The following is a 7,972-nucleotide window of genomic DNA, read 5'->3' on the forward strand; positions in this document are numbered from 1 at the left end:
ACACTTTACAAAAAAGTCCTCTTCTTGCTCTCAATCCTCGTGCATCTCGAGCAATTCTCGGATCTTACAACCAAGGCTTTTCGAGCAACATTCGCCCGCTTCGTGTGCAGACGAGGATTCCCTTCAAATGATGATCGACAATGGAAAAACATTCATTGGCGCCCAGCGCGCAACAGAGCGCGACTTCGTTAAATTCCTTAACGAATGTTCCGCAGACATTGTCAAAAAATATGCCCTTCAAGGCATCAACTGGCAATATACATATACGCTCCCTATATGGGCGGCTTGTGGGAATCTGCAGTGAAATGCTTTAAAATCCATTTAAAGAAAACCGCTGCAACCCACAAGTTTACTTTCGAAGAATTCACGACGCTTCTGGTGCGAATTGAAGCAGTCCTCAACTCGAGGCCTCTGTCCGCACTTTCCCAAGACCCAGCTGATATGACAGCGCTTACTCCGGGTCACCTCCTTCGAGGAGACCTCTCTCTACTAAACCGGTGGGAGAAAGTAAAAGCACTTCACCACCAATTTAGTCGCCTCTGGAAGGGATACAAGTGGAAAACCCCACAACGCGGTCCTCCGCCAGGCGACCTCGTCGTGATCAAAGAAGATTCACTCCCCCTCCCACCGAGTAGCGATTGGGACGAATCGAAAACGTTGGCCACGGCCCTGATAACCACACACGTGTCGTAGAAATCCGTACGCAAAATGGAGTTATCATGCGGCCACTTGTCAAATTGTGCTTCCTTCCAAAAGGACAATAAATAATTCTATACATCTTTTCCTTTTGAATATTAAGGGTCTTAACTTCCCGTTTAAATATTGTACCCAAGTACTCCTCGTTTCTCTGCCTTTGCTTCTACTTCCAGATTGAAGACATCATGGTATTGCGGCAGAGACGGATAACTGCCTCCAATGTCGGCTCTGCCACAAGTATCACGCGCTCAGGAAGTGCCCGGCCTTTAAGGAAAGCTAGCCATTTAGTTTATTGTACCTCAGATAACATATTCCGAAATAGTCAACAACATGGCGGCGACAACATTTCTGAAGTATAAGTAAACAGCCGAATAGGAGGATACAATAAGCTGTGAAGAAGTAATTTTCTAAATATTAAATTTTTCGATAGGAAACGTGTTTTAATTGTGAAAATATCTTCTTCTTATTTTGCACTGCCACCGTTTGCCGGTTTGGCCCGAGAACAAAAAACTTCACCAGTTGCCTCTCTCCTTTGCAGATTTGCGCCAGTTGTTCATCCCAAGTGTGGACATGTCCTCCTGCACTTGGTCCTTCCATTGAGTTCGTGTGCGCCCTTGCTTTCGTTGTCCACCTATGGGTGTGCAGTCAAAGGATATTTTCACCGGAGCGTCGTCATCCATAAGTACAACATGTCCAAGCCAGCGCTCAGTGGTCCAATGTGCAAAGCTAGGGTAATTTAATTAAATTTTTTGTTTGTAATTTTTCAATCAAATTTTTATCAAATATGCAAGAATATTGTCTACTGAAGAGTGAATGATACTTTGTTTGAAAAAATTTGGGTACATATAAACATAACGGTATCCAAAAGTCAAAGTAAGCAATAAGTGAAAAATGAAATTGTGCGTGGAACGAAAACTGAGTATTTTTAAGGCTCAATAACTTGTTTAAAGAAACTTTGTTTTAACTTCATTTCTTTCTCCGTCATTGTTTTAAGTAAGAAAATTCAGGAAATGTAAAAATTATTACCGAAGTGGAGGCACATATTTTTTTGGAGCTGATAAAGTTTTAATCTTTTTGGTGAATGCCAAATTATTATTATTATTTTTTGTTTTTGTAGAAGAAATCTTTCTTACATGGCGGAATATAGATCACTTGCTATACTTATTCTCTCAATTGATGTATATACTAATAGAATCCACAAAAAAAATTCTGCGGCTATCTGCGGCACCCATACATTTATTTTCAATTTTCAAAACGACTCCTAAAATTTCGAGACAGGAAATTTTTGATTTTTGGCTGTCGACCCCTCAAAATAAAAGATTTGATGGAATAATGGATTTTGTACCAGTTTAGGATATAGTGATACAATCAAATTTGTTAAATTGAAATCATACGTGCGAACTTAATTCAGAATTTGGACATAAAGTGGACAAAAGTTTTCCGAAAAAGATAGCGGTCTGTTACTGCAAATAAAGATTGGCTCGAATTTGAAATAGACTTGTCACAATTTGTATGTTCTAAGTTTGGTAAGCCGACATTCTCTGCTGGTAGGCCAGCTAAAAGTTTTGAAGATTGTTGCCAAAAAGTTAAAATGAAGAAAGCTAATGAGATTTCGAAAGTTATCGAACCAGATGTATTTATTTTTGGCCACTGAACTAAAAATGAGATCTACAGCTACACTACTTAATGAGCTTTTAAGTGCTTCTCCAGAAACAGGTACTGCTATTAAGAAGGTCATATTGGCAAAGAAGAGTCCTAAAGGTATTTCGCTTGAAGAAGCTCTCGCACCAATAACACCGGCAAAAAAAAAAATTAGTGTGATGTGCGTTTGACCGGACCTACCTATGGTTATTGTATTTCGAACCGCAGAATCCGACTTTTAATTCATTTTGGCCAATATAACTTCTAGATTTCGAGAAAACTTCAAAAACCCGTTTTTTATTGCCAATTTTCACCATTTTTACGTTTTTTTTTGAAGTTTTCTCGAAATCTAGGAGGCATACTGGCCAAAATGACTTCAAATTCGAATTCTGCGGGTCGAAATATATAACCATAGGTAGGTCCGGTCAAATGCACATCACACTATATTTTTTTGTGTGCCGGTGTATTCGGCACAAATTTATCAAAGCATCAGTATTGTTTACTTACTGAGGGCCATTTTCTAATGTAAGCAGTAAAGTTTCCTTTACTAACAGAGCAGATAAATTGTTCCTAACTTTAAAGTGTTTTGGTTTTCTTATCTTACCGGTAAAAATATATTTGTTATTCCGTAGAGTGAAACTTCACTACATTCGTCATATAATTTCAAAGGTTGACAATGCAACATAAGCAAATATAGAGCAAGAGCAACTGTTAGCAAAAACCAAAACCTTGGTAGAAATATCTCATATATCTGACTCATGAACCAAAACCGAACCAAAATTTAAAGTGAGCAACAATTTATCGATTCGAGAAATTAATGCGCTGATGAGAAAACGAAAACTCGTATATCGAGACGATAAAGTGGCCGGTAATCTAAAGGTTAGATGAGGAAACGGCCCTAAAAGTTGTTAAGCTTGATCTGACTTTTAAGCAGCTTTTTTTTTTTATACATATACCAGCAGACCCGGCGAACTTCGTCCCGCCTAAAATTTTTATATATTTTATTGAAACTTTTTGGTCCAACATTTTCACCAACAATTCACGTTTACGATTTTCATTGGCACATTTGTCTGCTAAGATCAAGGTTTGGTGGTCATTTGCCTCTTTAAATAACCTAAGGAAAGTGTTATATCCATTCTTGAAATTCTCCAGTTGTGCGGCATTTCATAGCACGGTTATTCGCAAAGCGAAATAAATTTTTTCCCTGGCGGCAACAATGACCCGGTTCTATAGTGAATGTCCTAGAAACTTTACAGTATAGTAGGTGGCAATTTCAAAATTGGTGCGAATCATTGTTCTACAGAAATGCAATATACATATACTTATTTCAGACGAAATACCTTAAAAGTTTGAACGAATAATAATATTGGAAAATCACATCCATTGGGCCAATTGCAACGCAGGATGGTCGATATAATCAATGGTGCAACAGGTCGATTTAATCTGAGCTTCACGGCCCCTTGTCTCACTTGGCTATTTTTAGTAATAGCTCGACTTCAGCACCACTTGGCAGCACGTTTTTGCAATAGTATTGCATACATATTTAAAACATTAGCCAAATAGGATCATAAATAAGAATTTTAGTAATAACTCAAATACAGCGCCAACTGTCGGATTAAATTGTGAAACTAAACCATCCAGAGTCCCACTCAAACACACAAAAAGTTTCGTTAAAATCCGTACAACCATTTAGGAGGATTTCACTCACAAAAACACCTACAGAAGAATAAAAAAATTTATTCAAAGGTAGCTAAAGGTCGGTAGGTTTGTAGGCCTCACACCTCTTTTCAAATAGCCCAAATTTTCTCCATGAGTATGGGCTTGATTTCAACTATATACATATCTCCATACGAAGTTCCAGTACTGTGCCATGAATACTTTCAGAGATATGCAGTATAAAAATTCGATTTATATGGGAGGAGCCACGCCCCCCTTTCCAACAGCTGCCCTCTTTCTGCATGAGTATGCGATTGATTTCGTATATCTCCATACCAAGTTCCAGAACCCTACCATGAACACTTCCAAAGATAGGCAGTATGAAAAATTCGGTTTGTATGGAAGATGCCACGCCCCCTTTTCCAATAGCTCCAAAACTCTAGAACTCTTCCAAAAAATTTCCAGAGATAAGCAGTATGAAAAATTCGGTTTGTATGGGAGATGTCAAACCCCTTTTTACTATAGCTAAAATTTTTCTCCAAGGGTATGCGATTGATTTCGTATATCTCCATACCAATTTCCAAAACTCTACCATGCACACTTTCAGAGATATGTAGCATGAGAAATTCGGTTTGTATGGGAAGTGCCACGCCCCCTTTACATATAGATTTTTTTCAGCCTAAAACCATCCTTGGGACACGTGCGGCAGGTGGCAGTTTCAAAAAAATCGGTTCAGCCGCTCTCGAGCCTTGCGAAAACTAACAAACGGCTTTCTAAATATATATTAGTTGAGATATATTATATATTATAATTATATTTTGACAGTATCCGTTGTTTCTGATTGGCGCAATAAAATCTTGCCTAGTGACGGATTCCCCCCTTGATATGGTCGTTACTTAAAGCTATTTATATTCGAAATTGCATGAAAATTGGAAAACAGGAATCTATAAGCTTATCCAGGCAAAAAGCTACCTACGTACCTAATTTTAAGCAAAGCGGACCATAAATACGATTTCTTCGAACAGATCGGTCCCTGGTCCACTTCTCGGACAAAATGGATCATATATGCTAATATATGCTAAAAAGCTACCTACGTACCGAATTTTAAGCAAATCGTACCGTAAATACGATTTTTTCGAATAGATCAGTCCCTGGTCCACTACTCCGAAAAAATGGACAATATATCCTAATATATGCTAAAAAACTACTTACGTACCGAATTTTAAGCAAATCGGACCATAAATGCGATTTTTTGGAATAGATCGGTCCCTGGTCCACTTCTCGGAAAAAATTGATCACATGTGCTAATACATGCTAAAAAGCTATCTGCGCACCGAATTTTAAGCAAATCGGACCGTAAATTCGACTTTTTCGAATAGATCGGTAAAAAGTTTTTTTTATATTATTTATTTCTATTATTAGAATGTTTAACTTTCAGGTGTGCTCGTCCTTAGGTTATAAGTTTTCATTAAAAATCGGCCTCGAACTCAATAAAAATTGTTGAATATAATTGTTATAAGGCCATAAAAAAACAAAAAAAAAAAACAAATTCATCCCAAATAGTTAAAAAAGTTTTAGGTATGCAGGTATCTATAACCGTGCGCAAGTGCTTAAAAAATGTACCATAAATTGACGAAAAATTTAACGATTTTTTAATTATATGGTTGGTAGGCTTGGTCGCTATTCGATCTTGCCCATTTTATGAGCAGAAGTTGTTAGTCATTCATACATAATTTGTGTAAAATTTCAACCCGATATCTATCTTAGTTCTTAATATAATAATTAAATGACCCTAATAGAGCAGATTGTACCACTGTGCTGCGCAATCGTTAAAAAGTTCATATAGTTCGTTATTCCATCTTCTTCGGTAATCGTCGCCCCCGCGAACGGGGCATAGGTCTTTGCGAAGAATATTTCTCTCGAAAGCCCTAAAGACTTTTTATATTTGTTAGACATCTTCCATGTTTCTGCGCCATATAAAAGGACGGGCATGATGAGAGATTCGTAGAGCGTGGTTTTTGTTTGTCGAGAGAGGGCTCTGCTTTTAAATTGCCTACAGAGCCCAAAGCAGCACATGTTGGCAAGTGTTATTGGTGGTGTTTATGCTGGATCCTAGGTAAACAAAGTCCTTCACTACTTCAAAGTTATGACTGCCAACAGTGACGTGTGTGCCAATACGTGTGTGTCAGGAGGTACTTTGTCTTGTTCACCGCCAGACAAACCTCGTTAGCTTTTTTTTAAGCTCCAAATTGCTGCGCTGACATCCCTGAGTTTCAGGCCGATGATGTCAATATCATCTGCATTTGCCAGCAGCATCGTGCTTTTGCTGTATATGGTGCCGCTGCGTTTCAGTTTGGCTGCTCTTATAACGCTTTCCAGCATCTGATTGAAAAAATCGCATAAGAGTGAATCGCCTTGTCTAAAACCCCGTTTTGTCTCAAACGGCGCGGATAGGTCCATCCCAATTGGGACGGAACTGTAAGTTGAGCTTAACGTAACTCCACACAGCCGTATTAGTTTTGCGGGGATCCCAAATTTAGACATGGTATTGTACAGGCAGCTTCTGCTCTTGCACTCAAAAGCAGCTTTAAAATCAACAAAAAGGTGGTGTGTGTCGATTTGCATATCGAGTGTTTTTCCCAGAACTGGACGCGCTGTGGAAATATGGTCTATTGTGGACTTACCAGGTCCGAAGCCACACTTATAAGGTCCAATCAGTTGGTTCATTAAGGACATCAGTCTTTCACACAGTATTGTCGACAGGACTTTGTATGCAATATTAAAAAGGCTTATTCCGCGATAACGGAGGGATCTCCCTTCTTGTGGATTGGGCAAAGTACACAGAGATTCCAATCTTCGGGCATGTATTGATCAGACCAAATTCTGCTTAATATCTGGTACATGCGCCCGACCAGCTCTTCGCCGCTGGCTTTGCACTCTGGACATCTGTTACCAAATTTCTATCTTCATCTCTACAGGAACCAGCGTATTTCTCTGCAGCAACCGCGCGGCACTCTTCGTTATACCAGTTGTTCCTGCGCGGGCGGTAGCCTCATTTGTGTGCACGCCTTGAAGAAGGAGGACGACGATGAAACCAAAGAGCACTTCTACGAGCGCTTAGGGGAAGCATATGAGCGCCGCCCCCGCCACGATGATAAAATTATGCAGGACGGCTTTAACGCCAGGGTGGGCAAGGAAACCATTGTTGGTCCAACAGTCGGAAAATTCAGCTTTCGTAACAACACCTCCGATAAAGGAGAGAGGCTGGTCGACGTTTCCGCGGCACGGAACATGGTAGTTGGTAGTACCACACACCAGCAAAGAAGGAAAAACCAAATAAATCGAGTTGTGATAGACAGACTATACGCTTCGAGCGTTCTTGATGTGGGTTCTATCCGAGGAGCCAACATCGACTCGGATCACTACATTGTTGCAGCCAAGGTCCGCATGCGCCTCTGTGCAATGAAGAACGTCGTCAGGCAACCCTGCGAAAGTTTGATGTCGAGAAGCAGCATTCACAGCAGAGCGCCTCGAAATTTCGCAATCGACTCTCAATCCTGCGTAATGCCTTACTGTTCCCTCCCGTGTATCAAGACACTTTTGTCCCCTATTTTCAAAAACTTGTAAAACTAATTTTGAATTACACGAGACGCTCCGTTGTTTATGCCAGGATTTTAACTGTCATTCCAGAACATTTGATATTTCTGCTTCGCTTTTCAGCATTAAGAAAGTGATACTATCCTCACTCAATAAATGATTGACTAACATGAATATATAATAATCAGCTGATGAATTTGGTTCTGTAGCTGAATAGCTTTAGATCTCGACACTTAACAAACTCCTACCTTTCGTGAATCGGCGAAAAAATTGAAAATAATGGTTCCGTACGCCATGGGGATGGGCGGGAAAGGAGGTTAAAACCGTTGGGATTATTATTATTAAATCACTTCGTGACGCTGCAAAAGAGGCAGTGGGATAC

The 7,972-nt window shown here is 39.6% G+C and overlaps 1 pseudogene; it reads right to left on the reverse strand.

Annotated features, from left to right (window-relative positions):
* Positions 1 to 7,972, reverse strand: part of LOC108363935 (uncharacterized) — a 115,704-nt pseudogene that overhangs the window by 73,047 nt on the left and 34,685 nt on the right.

This window comes from Rhagoletis zephyria, unplaced genomic scaffold (assembly GCF_001687245.7).
Source record: "Rhagoletis zephyria isolate East Lansing unplaced genomic scaffold, Rhagoletis_zephyria_1.1 Rzeph_scaffold_01415, whole genome shotgun sequence".
Lineage (NCBI taxonomy): Eukaryota > Metazoa > Arthropoda > Insecta > Diptera > Tephritidae > Rhagoletis > Rhagoletis zephyria.